Below are 15577 nucleotides of genomic sequence, written 5' to 3'. Positions count from 1 at the left end.
CACACACACACACACACACACACACACACACACACACACACACAGAAAAGTAAACCAGTCACCATGGAGCACAACTTTAATCCAAGCACTTTGGAGGCAGAGGCAGGCAGACCTCTGTGAGTTGGAGGCCAGTCTGGTTTACATAGCAAGTTCTTGGTCAGCTGGGGCTACAGGGAGACCCTGTCTTTAAAAGAAGAACTATGAAAATAATAATAATGCGTTAAGCAAAATAGACATGGAGCGAGAAGAAACATTAAACTGTAAAGTAGAATTAAGAAATTACGAGGTAGAGAGATGGCTCAGCAGTTAAAAGCACTGGCTGCTCTTGCAGAAGACCCGGGTTCAATTCCCAGCACCTGAATGGCAGCTAACCATCTGTCACTCCAGTTCCAGGGGATCCAATGCCTTATTCTGACCTCTGAAGGCATTGCACAACACAGGTACACTTATATACATACAGGCAATACACTTATACATAAAAATAATAAAATTTATTTAAAAAAATAAATTATGCACTGGCTGCTCTTGCAGAAGACCCGGGTTCAATTCCCAGCACCTGAATGGCAGCTAACCATCTGTCACTCCAGTTCCAGGGGATCCAATGCCTTATTCTGACCTCTGAAGGCATTGCACAACACAGGTACACTTATATACATACAGGCAATACACTTATACATAAAAATAATAAAATTTATTTAAAAAAATAAATTATCAGGCTGGGCGTGGTGGCGCATGCCTTTAATCCCAGCACTTGGGAGGCAGAGGCAGGCAGATCTTTGTGAGTTCAAGGCCAGTCTGGTCTACATAATGAGTTCCAGGACAGCTGGGGCTACAGGAAGACCCTGTCTCAAAGAGACGAAAAACAAAACAAAACAAAAAATGAGTTATCTAAAGACAAGAAAACCTGGGAACAAAGTATCAGTTCATCCTTATGCAAATGGAGAACAAGGGGATAATAAATTTTAATAATTAACCAAAAGTTCAAGGCTCAGTGGAAAATGTATATTACCTGCATTCTGTTTGGATCCTAAAGATAATATCAAGAATTATTTGCCATAATTATTAAAATGTATTATCCATAAATCAAGTATAATAAAAGATAGCAGACACAAAGTGAGAGTTCCCCTAAATATAACACAATCAAAAACAAAATCTAGGTGGGATCTAGTTTCCAAATGGAAGGGCTAGCCTCGGATTCTGTTTCTAAAAACATTCAATTCTAATAATACCAGGTGAGAAAGAGAAGTTCAAGGAACAAAGAGGGCAAGATTGTTGGAAGAATTTTCACTATGGATACTGAAATCAACAAGTTGTGCTGTGGGAATTACCCAGGAGAATGAAAGTGAATCAAAGGCTAAGAATTTCTGGAACAGAGTAGTGAGGATGCAGGAGCTGTCTAGTAGGTGGTTCTGACGGACAGCAACAAAAAACAGTGTCAAAGCCAGGCTTCGGTGAGGAAAAAAAGAACGAGCCACGTGTGCCTGAGAAGGATAGCCACCCCTGCACACTGTAAGATGCTTAGCATCACATCCCCAATACCCAGTTGCCAGAAGCAAACCTTACTTAACAGTGATGACAGGTCCAGCTACTCCAGACATGGTCAAGTGTCCTCTGAGGAGGACAACTGTTGTAAACAATGACCATTGCACATAGCTAACCTCACACCAAGTCCTCTGACCTCACTGATTTGAATTCTTTCCCGTTTTTTTTTTTTGTTATTCTCTCATCTGACATTCACTTCCTATGCTTGTTCATTTTCCCTTCAATTTCTAGTCTTGCCTGTGCCTCAAAGGCCTTTGTGTTTGCTACTTCCTTTCCCTAGAACACCATCTCCCTAGATGCACGCATGGCTCCTGCACTGCTTCCCTCTGTTTGCTCAGAAGACACCTTTTCATTATTTCTGATTCATTTAAAACTGCAACAGCACTCACTGCCCCCTTCCCAGCTTTGTTCATCAACCTAGCAGCTTTTGGCTACCAACAGTCCATGTAATTATGTAATTTATTTATTTTTAAAACTGTCTATCTGAGAACAATGAGGTGGCCCAGATGGTAAAGTGCTTCTTGCCAACTCTGAGGACCCGAGTTCCATCTCCATATTCCACATAGTGGATGGAGAGAGAGAATCAACTTCCAAAAGTTGGCTTCTGGCCTCTACACAGGTGCCATAGTGCACACACACAGACACACACACACACACACATTAAATAAATAAATGAAGCAAATCAATTTTTAATATTTTATGTATTATTTTTATTTTATGTGTATGAGTGTATTGCCTGAATGTATATAAGTGGACCCATGTCATGTAATACCCACAGAGGTCAGAAGAGGGTGTCAGGCCCCTGGAATCAGAATTAGGATGGTTGTTAGACTCCATGTGTGTGCTAGGAACCAAACTCACATCCTCTGCAAGAGCAGCCAGTGCTCTTGACTGCTGAGCCATCTCTCCAACCCCCAAGTAAATTATTTTTAATGAAATAAAATTGTCTGTTTTCTTGTACCAGAATGTAAGCACAACAAAGTCAGGGACTGTTCACTGCAAATGCCTAATGCCTGACATTGTGCTCAGCACATGGAAAAGTGTATGAGATGACTTAACATTGGTAATGTTAACTTACTTCATTGATCTTGCTAAGGGAGAATTTTCCAGGTTGCTCAACTTAGTTCATTCCACTGCTTTCATTCCCTGTTCTCTGGAATCAAGATGCTAAGCATAGTCACTGCTGTTAGAAGATGCAGATGAGGATGGCAAGAGCTGAAGTTTCATCCCCTAGAGGTGAGTTATCTCCGTAAGTTACATGGACTTCCCTGAGGAAGACCTACCTCCACCTCCATTTACTTATTCCAATTATTTATTTGCATCAATCTGCACTCATGTAGCTACGATTTAGACTTTGGTCATTGATCCAAAACTATGGGATTTTGTTTTTGAAAATCCTCTGGCTTTGGCCATTAATGGTTCTTTCAGCTTGGCCCCTAAAGTGAACTGAATGTTTTCATGCAACCCTCCCCCCAATTCATGTGCTGAAATCCTAATCCCCAGTGGGGTACAGGGGAGGGAAGTGATTATGTTACAGAGGGGATGCACTATTAAAGGAGATTAATTCCCTTGTAAAAATAGACTCAAGAACACTCACAACCTCTTTACTATTTGAGGGCCCACAGACAGGATGACATCTGTAAACCATGCAGCAGGCCCCATGAAACACTGAATCTTCTGTCACCTTGAGATTGGACTTTTGGCTCCCAAAACTTGGAGGAGTAAATTGTTTCAGTGACAAGAACACACACTCCGGTTTTCTGTTACAGTGTTCCTTCTGACTAAGCAGACACCTCCCCTGTCCTGCTGACACTGCTCCATCCTTCTGTTGGTTTGCTTGTTTTTTTTTCCCATCACTTTTCTACTCTCTGGTGCCCTCAGATGCTTGAGGTTCATGCTAGGTTTTCCTTGTCTATCCCTAGAATCAGTCATATGTCCAGTGATAGTGAAAAATTTCAAACTCAATGATCAGTCGGAAAAAAATTTTAGTCAGGATATAGACGAGAACAATAAAACAAAGGAATTTGATGTAATGGACGTTATAGATTATTTCAACTAGCAGTTGCAGCCTTCAGAACTTTACAAGCACAGAGGAGATATTTACAAAGTTTAACCAATTAGTGTTTGACAACACAGCCTTGGTAGAATTCAGACATTGCATCCAACTGAACCACGTTTGCTAAACACAATGCAAGAAATTAGAAAATTATTCATAAAAACATGACTAGGCAATCAAACACAGCCAGGGAAATTTAAAAGCATTTCTCTAAATGACACATAGGTCAAGGAAGAAGTCCTAATGGAAATCTGAAAACATTTATAATTGAATAATAATGAAAATATGACACATTGCAACTTGTTGAATAACGCTGAACTAGTACTTAGGAATATACAGCCCTAATCACTTTAATTAGGAGAAGGTTTCAAAGTTAATGATCTAAACATACAAAATAAGATGTTAGATAAGTAGAATTGGAATAAATCCAAGGGAAACAGACAGAAACAATGGATAGAGTAGAAAATAATGAACTCACAACAAAATATGGAATGAAGAAATCATCAAAGAAAAGTGATTGTTTGAGAGAGAGATAGTTAAACCCAAGAAGCAGCTTTCATTAGAGAAACTGTGAGCAGGTAAAAGAAAAAATACATCATATACAAAAAGCAAACCATAATGAAGCATAAACTACGTGGATGATGATAAGACTTCATGAACAGTTCTTTGAAGTAGATAAGATGGGCATTTCCTCAAAATATGTAACTTGTCAAAACTGACTCAAGATGAAGGAGAATGCCCTCAGAGTCCTATAGCCTGTAAAGAGATTGAACCTCCTAGTCTTCCTATCAAGAAAACAAGATGCAGAGGCTGGAGAGTTGGCTCAGTGGTTAAGAGCACTGGTTGCCATTGCAGAGGACCTGGGTTCAAGTCCCAGAACCTACATGGTGGCTAACGACTGCCCACAGCTCCAATTCCAGGAAATCCTACTCCCTCTTATGACCTCTGCAGGCATTGTACCACACAGGTACACTTACTCATATGCAAGTAATATACTCATACACACAAGATAAAAATAATAAATAAATAGTTTAACAGAAAACAATATGTTGAGATAGAAATTCAGATGATTCTAACAAGCATTCAGAGGCAGATGTTCTATTCTTACATATTCTGCTTGAGAGGTCAGAAAAAAAAGGCAAAGGACTTCCAACTCACTTTAAGGAGTTAGGATAACACCATCCTAAAATCTAATGAAGATAGTGTCAGAAAATAAAAGAACAATTTCATTATGAATATTTACAGAAAAAAAGTTAAATTTAGTAAGCTAACTCAAATAATGCTTAAAAAAGATAACTACTCATGACCAAATTGATTTATCTCAGAACTACAAGTTGTTTTAATGTTAGAAATCCAATACTGTAGCGAAGCATGAATTGATTACAGCAGAAAAATCATATGATCATCTCAGTAGATGTCCTTTCATGATATATTTAAAAACACAAGGTGTGTTATTCACTTTCCTGTTGCTATGATAAAACACCATGACCAAGGCAACATATAGAAGGAAGAGTTTATTTGGTTTATGATTCCAGAGGGATTAGAGTCCATAATGATGGAGGAGGTGTGGCAGCAGAGGCGGCCTGAGCTCAAGCAGGCACAGGAAGCAGAGAGTGACTGGAAATCCTGCAAGGCTTAAGAACTCTCAAAACCTGCCCCCAATGATGAGCGAGCTTCCTCCAGCACGGCCACACCTCTTAAAGGTTCCATGTCCCTCCCCTAATAGTATCACAAACTGGGGGCCAAGTGTCCAAATACTTGGAGCCTATGGGAGACATTCTCATTCAAACCACCACACGAGGTTAGAAGTAATCTTCTTTAACTTCATCCACTGTAGCTATCAAGAAACCGCCAGAGCATCAGAGGTAATTGTCAAAACGTGGAAGCATTCCTTATAAGGTGAGATCCAAGGCTCCATTCTGCACACCACTGTGTGAGGAGTTCTTTGGTGTGGAGTTTAGGAGGAAGTAAAGGAAGTCATAAAGAAGAGAAATGAATAATCCAAACCACCAGTATTTTCAGATGCCATGACTCCATACCAAACCTAGAAAAAAATGACAGACATATTTTTAGGAAACAAAGATTCTAACAGTGTTGCTGAATATAAAATCAATACAGTAAAATCAATTGCATTTCTGAACACCAGAAACAGTTTGGAAATATAGCTTTAAAAAAATAACCATTTATTGTAGTCACAAAAATACAAGATACCTAAGAATAAATCTAACAAAGTATGTGCAGAAACTTTATAGATAGAACTATAAAACTTTGTTAAAACCTATTAAAGACAGCCCAAACAAATGGGGTAATAAAACTATGTTCTTGGATAAAAAGACTCAAAATCATAAAGATGTCAATTCCCTCAAGTTGATCTATAGATTCAATGTACTTCCAATCAGAATCTCCATAGCATTTTTTTTTCATGAACTTGGCCAGCTTGTTCTAAATTCTATATCTGAGAGCCAGGAGCCAAAACTGTAGAGGACAGTAGAAGGAAACAGGCTGGAAGCATTGGCCCTACAGATGACCAATACTTTTTTTTATAAGCCTATAGGTGTTAAAGAACCATAGAACTTCTGAGGAAAGACAGAAATGAACTCATGTTTTAGAACCCCAAGACTGGTGCACACAGACATAAAAACTGATTCATCATGAATATAGCACTGCACAACTGTAAGACAGAGTATAAACAAATTGTTAGAGCAATTTCTTATCCACACCAAAAAATAAAACAACAGATCTCTACCATACCCTATATGAAAATCAGCTCCTAAAAGGATAGCAGTATGAAAAAAGAATTCGTAAAATATTCAGGAAGCCATATAGGAGAACAGCTCTATGAATGTGTGACAGGAAGATATTTCAGAAAAGAGTGAAAAGCACAAACCATAGTGAAAAGATTAAAATTTTGACATTAAAATCATCATTAAGTTGCTGGAGAGAGGCCGCAGTGGTTAAAAGCCCCTACTGCTCTAACAGAGGACCTGAGTTTGGTTCCTAGCATGGACATGGCATTTTACAACCACCTGAAAATCCAGCTCCTACAGATCTGATGCTCTCTTCTGGACTCCAAAGGCACCTGCACATATGCACATCCAGACATACACACATACACATAAATAAAAACAAATCTTAAAAAAATTCAAGTTAAGAATTACTGTTAATATAGTAGAAAATAAGTATGTGTACATATACAAGTACTAGGAATCAGCAGGCATAGACTACAAAGATCCCCAAATCATTAGATTCCAAGCTTCATTGTTTATATACCTTTTGATACGTATGATAACACAGATTTTCAAAATTCTCCCTGGTACAAATAATGAATTGGCTGGAGCAGGTTGAACTCAAGTGATTGGGAATATTACTACCATAATAAGAAGCAAAGAATGACTAAACTCTTCACAATGCTAATGAGAAGAAAAAGGAGGCCGCCCCCCCTTGAATGATATCAAAAAGACCCTGCTTTTATTATTCATCATTTATCCCAGGACCTAGAGAAGTTTCCAGCATGCTCAGATACTTAATGCATACTTATTTAATGATTGACAAAATATGAGAAACAAAATAGCCAGAGGAACAAATAATGATTGTAAAGTTACTTTCATTTTGTTCCTTTTCAGAGTATAAAGGTGTACTTCCATATACGTTGTTGGAAATGATTATACCTAGTAAACAATGAGGTGACACATTCTTCCATATGTATGACAGCTAATGAGGGAGAAATTGCCCATATGTTTGTTTATGGTTTTATCTCATTATGACTCATTTCTTCATGTCTTCCACTAATGTACTTATTGACCTCTCAATATTTTATGGACAGGTTAATGGAAACCCTTTTCCTCTCATTTTATACAAATGCTGTTATGTTGTAAAATTTATTAATTTCTATTTTGCTTAATTTTAATAAGTGTTTGAAACAATTATTTAGTTGAATCTGGGTATTTTTTCCAATAACTTGGAGTAAAGTATAAACTTTACAAAACATAGAGATTCTACTCAACTCTAACCAAGACTAGATGGATGGTGATGTACATTTTCTTGGGTTTTTATATTTATTTCATCTGTTCATCTACACACATCATTAGGTTATACATTATAACATAATGTATAAATGGACAATGTATGATAAATAATATAAATGTATAAATTCTTTTTCTAAAGCTCCTCAAATTTTCCTGATTTCCATATAGTGTCAACAATTAGTACATAAATAGGGGCTGGAGAAATGGCTTAATGGTTAAGAGCACTGGTTGCTCTTGCAGAGGATCCAGGTTTGATTCCCAGCATCCACATGGCTGCTGACAACCACCCATAACTCCAGTTCCAGGGTAATCCGACACCTTTTTCTATCCTCCATGGGCATTGCACCTCAGGAGTGCACTTACCTACATGCAGGAAATACACTCGTACACATAAAATAAAAAATAATAAATAAAATATTTTGAAAATAATTATTATATAAATAAAGATTATTTTCTATATTTTCATCTTGATCTACATTTATTTTCTAACTTAATTATAACTGTGCAGTAAATTATCTGATGCCTGCCTTCTGTTCTCTCTCCTTGCTGATACTGTCTGCATCTTACACATCTTGAATTCACAAGCTGAGGAGTTTGCTCAGTGAGTAAAACACTTGCCATACAGGGGTAAGGATCTGAGTTGGATGCCCAGATTCCAGGTAAAGCCAGGCATGTTAGCACAAGTCTGCAACTCTAGTATTCAGTATTCACAGGCCAGCCAGCCTGCATGTGCTGTCAAAAAAAAAAAAAAAGATCTTACCTCAAACAAGATGGAAAGCAAAGACCGACACCTGAGGTTGACCTGTGACCCCTACATGTGCACTATAGCACATACATACCTATACGCACAAACGTGTACATCACATACACATTAAAAACACTGTTTCCTGCAAAGCTCTCCTTGGCCCTTTTGGTCCTCCTGGGCAGTATCATTATCCTGGGGCATGTGCCCTCAATCATACTTTAATGACACTTACATCAAAATCAGAACTTCAAATCTTTCTCTGAGATCTATGACCATAGATCAAATGGCCTACAAAACATTTACTCACGATGTGCTAGTGGGGCCTCGAGAATAACATGTTCAAAGAAAATTCATTTCCCTTCCCTTTTTTTTTCCATGCACTCCTAGCTGAGTGGATGGGAACACATTTGCCTCAGTCACTTACAAGCAAGTCAAAACCCAAGGAGAAGCTTCCTTCTGCTTTGTCACAAACATCTAGGAAATCACAAGTTTCAACGTTTTTCTCCCTGATTGCCTTTCAAAACTTAAAAACAAAACCAGCAATATTTATTGCTCTCTGGATCAATAAAATGTGTGAATCATTGCAAAACCTTCTCATTGAATTCTCATCCCAAGTTATGCAAAGGGCATTAATTCTTGCCATCTCAAAACTAAAGAAATAAAGAGTGTGTCAGTTCCTGTACCCAAGGAGCAGACAGACATCAACTCAGGGTCAGTAAGAGATTTAATGGAAAATCAACAGAAAAGAAAAGACGATGGGTGTCGGAGCAGGCTGAGTGGGGCTTTAGATTGCGAAGCAGATCTCACTCTTTTGAGGAAGGGAGGGAAAAAGCAAGTCAAAAGCAGACAGGGACTCTCCTTCTCAACCCTCTGTTTGGCAGGTCCCAAACCTAGAAAAGCTGCCTTAGTGTCCCCACTCCATGGCCAGCAGTGGCTCATAGACATGTGGCCACAGGGGAATACAACAAAGGATTTCAGAACACAGCTGGGCTGCCACACCCGCTGAAGTCAGAGATCTGAGAAGCACATTTTCATGCCCTCAGCAGTGTGTATGCACCTGCCAAGTCTTCACAGATGAAAAACTATGAAGCTATTATTCAAACCCACACACTGTGACATCATTAGTCATCCATACATATCTCCTTTGTCACCCCTACTCTAAAGGGTACCGGGACATCCAAGTCACCAACTTGCTGCCAGCCAAGATCTCCAGCCCATCCTTCCACATAGAAGTTAAACAACATTTTAGCTGATCATGACTGCTACCCTCTCAAGAATGTTTAATGCCTTCCACTCTCTTTTGGATTAGAGTCTAAAGTGTCTAATTTGGTGTGCTTCCTTTATTACAAGACTGTATCTACCTCTCAGTATATTTCATTACATTTCTACTAATTTCGGCTTTCCTGAAAAACTCAGGACTTCATCCTTCCTCCTTTACTCAATAAACAACCATGCAATAACTGTAACATGTCAAATCTGTTCTAACAACAAGAAATACCTTAAACTAGATGATGCCCCTATTTTCGTGATGCTTAAAGTATCTTTTAGTGAACTAATAAATAGCAAAATTAATATATTCAGAGAAGGATGAATAAAATAAAGCAGAATAATTTTATGGGAGAGACAAAACAGGGACAATGGTCAGAGAAGGGATAAAGTGTTAATTTTTGAAACTCTGAAGGAATAATTTTCTAGGAGAAGAAAGCAGGATGAAAATCCACTGAGGAGGAAGGAAGTCAGCACATTCAAAGAACAGAAAAGTCAGTGGTCTGAAGGATAGTGAGCAGAGGGAGAGAACATCAAGAGAGATCCCGGGTTTGCTATTATATAACCACAAAACAAAAGCATGCTAAGCAGAGGGATGGCCTATCTGGACTGCTATGTTCTAAAGGAAGTCCTTTGGCTACTGGGTACATAGTGATCTAGAGAACAAAGTAGGAGCAGAGTCTTGGGTCTTGGGCATGACATGTTTACTCATACCTGTCTGTTATGCCCTCCTCAAACTTTGCTTATTCTTATCCCCGACTCCCACCCCCAGAACCTGAGAAACCTCTCACGGTCCGGAATCTGTGAGTACTCCTTCCAACAGAATCCACAGAATCAGAGGGGATTCGAGCAAACTGTCAGAGCCACTATCCTCTGCAGAGATCAGAGAGTAATGCAGACTCCTGGGACTTGTGTTGTTTTTTTTTCCCTGTACTAAAGAACAACTTAGGCTGCCAGGCTTCTTCAAGGAACTCTGGCTCCTCAAGGTGAATCTGAGTGAAAGAATCAATTGGCCTTTTAAGGGGATGTTCTAGTTGCTGTTAAGATGCTGTAGTAAACACCATGACCAAAACCAACTTGAGGGAGAAAGGGTTTGTTTGGCTTACACTTCCACATCATACTCCATCTTTAAATAAAGTCAAGGTAGGAATTCAAGAGGGAATCCTGGAGGCAGGAGCTGAAGCAGAAACATAGAGGAAGGCTTCTCATTGGCTTGTTTGCCCCTTTGGCTTGCTCAGCAACTTTCTTATAAAGTCCAGATCCACCTGCCCAGGGATGGTACCACTCTCAGTAGGATAGGAACCCCCGCCCCCCAACACATACACACATCGACTAGGAATCCCAAAAAAATCCCCACAGACTTATCCACAGGCCAATTTGATGGAGGAAATTCCTTAACTGATCATCCATCTTGCCAGAAATGTCTAACTTTGTGTCAAGTTGGCAAAACTAACCAGCACAAAGGAAACCGGTAGGTTAGAACAAATGTATCTTAAACTTAGCATATGAAAGTTAGATGGAAAACTTCCTAAAGTCTTCCACTGGTAAATAAGGTACCCTTGTACCAGTTTGTTTTTCCTGATTGCTTGGTTGCTTTGGTGCTTTTAACACTGAGCTCAGATGTTGGTATCTGCAGATGTTATCTTATTAAACTTCCTCACTAGTTTTGAGGGTGAACACGGCCCACAATAGTCATTACCAAGTTGATTTCTTTCAACTACGTCAAAATTGATATATTTGTACAAATTCTGCTTCCCAGATTTCAAATTCAGTCTTCAGAAAAAGTAAAGTATATTTTTGAGAGCTCTTCATAGAAACATTTTTCCTTCTGTTTTTCTGAGGAAGTTTTTGCTTGTTCTCATTTGTCCTCAGAATACTCCCTTGCAGATTTCTTCATCTACTCTGGGTCCAGCCCCAATCCTTCTTACAGTCATCTATATACCTGGATGTCAAAACCACAGACGAAAAGCAATTTCATCCTGAAATGTCTTGATGGAAATCTCAGTGGACTCTCAAGAACCCATGTTGGGAAGTATTATGGAAAGCTACAAGGCATTACACCCTTTCCTCTCAGCCTGCAGTGTCTGATGAAGTAGCAGAAAAAAACTCCGTTTTGTCCTGGGCCAGTCCTGACTCCAGTTTGTGCCTACTGTGACATTCTTCCCAGGCACTAGCCTACCCCAACAACACATTCGGGGCTTTTCACCACCCTGACTATGGCCTAGAAATCTAAGCAAAACAACTGCTAAAGTATAAGGAAAATAACTACCTTAGCAAGGTCTCTCTGACGTCCACCTGGTCCAACTGTTATTGTGATTTTTAGGGGTTTTGTGGTTTTGTCTTTATGAACTCTGTACCTGAACTTCAGCACTGAGAGATCTTTTTCCTGAGGCTCTAGCCACTCTCAGTCACACACTAATCAATAAAGGACTTCTTTCCCTTTTAATTGGCTTGTGCCTGTGGTGGTGATCTGTAATTCTCTCACCTGGGTGTGTTAATGCCAAAAGAAAATCAACAAATGTAACTTCCTAAGTGCCATCCTGACAGCCTAGTGGGGTTAAGGGGATTCTCCAACATGCCTCTTAAGTTGCACTAAAATTCTCAGCCTAACTTAGAAATGCTTTTCAGTGGGAACCCAACTCCTTCATTCACAAGAACTCTTCTTTAACTAACCAACCAGCCTCCTAATGAATAGACTGGCATATAGTCCAGTCATTGTGACTTTGAGCTGCCACAAATGAGGTCTTGCATGAGCACAGCTCCCTACACAGGCAAAGCAGCACAGGCACACCAAGTCATTCAGGGCCAGCTGTCAAATCAGAGATGAAAGGACTGATTTTTAGGAGTTTGCAGAGCAGGTGAGGGACATACTTTTAAAGTGCTGTCAAGGTATGGCTGTCCTTGAAGAAATGGCTTCCTGACAGCTGCTGATGCCTTCCTGCCAATGCTTAATTTCTCACAGAGAGTCAAGGCTTTAATTAGGTTCCTAGGGCACCTTGCTCTGGATCTTTGACCTTATCAAGGATGCAGGATTTCAAAGCACAGGATTGGATAGGTCTCCCTTCATTACTGATCAAAAGTCTCCCCAGGAACATTCCTGGGCTCCCATAAACCAAAGCTGCCTCTGTACTGCCTTCTGCATCTTATACCATCTTATACCAACTTCCGTGCAAGAAGAACAAGGTGTTCATGGGGAGAGAAATCAGATGCAATTTGTGCCAGAAACTTTCCATATCTGAACCTGCTTACATACAACACCGTGAAGACTTTGTAGTGCTGGAAGAGGGTTACAGCTGGTATATTGAGCTGATTCTCAAATGGGTAACACTCTGAGTCAAAAGAATAAAAAGTCCAGTAATTGAATATAAGGACTTGCTTTCAACCTGGTTAAAAGTGTGTGATTTCTCTAAAAGGACAGATGTTGAATTTTAATAATAGAATCTCTTGGCATGTCAGGGTAAGCATGGAGCATCTGCTTCTACAACACTAACATCTGTGTCTTTGACATCTCTGCCTTCCCTTATGCTAGATCCAACTGGGAATGTGTTATCAAATATATGAAAGATGGGCGGAATTGTTCTTCATGTGGTGGATTTAACAAGGCCAGTATAAACAAGCTCTCAGAATTAGACTTTCATTCCAAAAGAGTAAAAACCTGAGTCACTCCAGACCCCGACACTCAGATTTCAAATAGAAATCAACAAACGCTAAACTTCTCAAGGAAGGAGTGTCATCTGTGATGACTGACATTGCTTGTTAGACACTTCCTTTTGGAAAGCTTTTTGAAAATATATTTAGAAGGTAGCAATTTAAGACCAGCATTAACAGTATCTTCAGTGTCTGTTACTAACAGAACACCAAGAAAATTTTCCCAAGGAAAGGAATTTTCGTCATAATGAGCTTTTAAAAAGACATTCACAAGAATAAAATGACTGAAAATGGAGTACAGTTAGGATGAAGAAAATTAACATTATGTAACCTTAATGATCTTGTCTTGATATAAAACAAACACTTGGCTCAATAATAATCACCTTCTCTTACATCTCCTCAATTCCCATGTATGTGTTTATTCACTCATTAAATGTTATTAAGTCTGTACCAGCAAGGTTAAGGATAGGGAGACAGAAGGTACTAACACAAAACTCAGTCCCTGAATGTAAAGGCCAGTGGAGAAAAGATACATTTAAAATATAAGGGCTGGAGAGACGGCTCAGCAGTTAAGACCACAGACTGCTCTTGCAGAGGACCTAGGATAGATTCCCAGCACTCACATGGTAACGAACAACCATCTGTAACTCCAGTTCCAGGAGACTTCAACACCCTCTTGTGACCTCTGAGGGCATTGCATGACACAGGTGCACTTACACATGTGCGGGCAATGCACTCATACACATAAAATAAAAGTAATGAATAAAATATTTTTAAAAGTAAAATATAAATATACAAGTAAATATATGATTACAAATTTTCTTAATGTGTCTGAGGGAAAATGACATTATTCTGAAGTAAAATAAAATGATGGTGTGATGGTTAATTCTGATAATCAACTTGAATGGATTGAAAAATACCTACAAGATGAATGACAAACACTTGTGCTATGCAGTGTCCGTGATGGCATTTCCAGAGATGACTGAATCCTGAGTCTGACCTAATGAATGGATTACTCCCTGACTGGATTCATAACATAATAAGATTATCAGGAGGTGGTAAGAGACAGTGGGTGGGGCCTTCTTGGAGGAAGTGGGTCACTGGGGGCAGTTCCTTGATGTTGTGTAAAACTGTTGCTAGAGAGACATGAACAAATGTCCACTCACCCCAGATAGTAAATCAGCAACAGACCAAATTAAGGATAGCACCAAAATCCAACTTGGTGAGCTAGTAAGTTTTATTCCAATTACTTACAAGGATATAGGGGAGTGGGCACTTACAGAAATGACTCGCATACAGCAGCAACACCAAAGCCCCTCCCAGCGTGAGTGACACGTCATGAAATCAGGAAACCTAGAGCACAATGCACAATAGATTAAAGAATGCCCTTTCCAGGTAGTTCGATTGGTCTGTGCCTCTTCCAAGCATCTCAGCTACCTCTGCTTCTATCCTGGTCTGAAAGTGTCTCTCAGCTGTTCTTAGGGCTTGTATGTATGCTTGGAGAGGGAGGAGCCTAGTGTACAAAAACAGAGATGTAGATCAATAGAGAAAAAGGGAATCTCAATCATGAGTGATTGTAATTACAGCTCTCTGAATTTTGACAAAGATGCCAAAAACTACACGTGAGGGAAAGACAGAATCTTTAACAAGGTACTGGGAAAAGGAAGAAGAATGAAATTGGAACTATAGCTATCACCCACCCTGAACAGAAGTCAACTTGAAATGTATCAGAGACTTCAGTGTGATACCTGAAACTCTAAAACTGCTAGATGAAAACTTAGGCAGTAGTGTAAAAAAAAAAAAAAAAAAAAAGACCATCCTGAAGGTATGAAATTGCTTACTTCCTGAACTTAAAGAGTATCTCTGCTGGATGGAATGCTTCACTTCCCTTAAAACATCCTGTGGCTTACCTTGCTAAATGTAGAACATCTTGATGTTTACCTTCCTTCAGAATCCTGTTGTTTACTTTCCTTTAAACATCTTGTTGCTTACTCAGCTTTCCTCCAAGATAGGTTTTCTTTTGGAAGAAACTGCTATATAAGAGTTCAAGGCTGAGCCAGGCGGGTGGCACATGCCTTTAGTCCCAGCACTCGGGAGGCAGAAGCAGGCAGAGTTCTGTGAGTTCAAGGCCAGCCTGGTCTACAAAGCAAGTTCCAGGTCAGCTGGGACTACAGAGAGATCCTGTCTCAAAAAGGCCAAAAAAAAGAAAGAAAATTAAAAAAGGATTTCTTGTCCTGCCTCCTTCTGTGTTCCCTCTATTTGATGCCTGACTTCCTGCCAGCCATGAAGGAAACA

The sequence above is a fragment of the Nannospalax galili genome, unplaced genomic scaffold, assembly GCF_000622305.1.
Source record: "Nannospalax galili isolate Female #2095 unplaced genomic scaffold, S.galili_v1.0 scaffold125, whole genome shotgun sequence".
Lineage (NCBI taxonomy): Eukaryota > Metazoa > Chordata > Mammalia > Rodentia > Spalacidae > Nannospalax > Nannospalax galili.
This window is presented reverse-complemented; position numbering follows the sequence as displayed.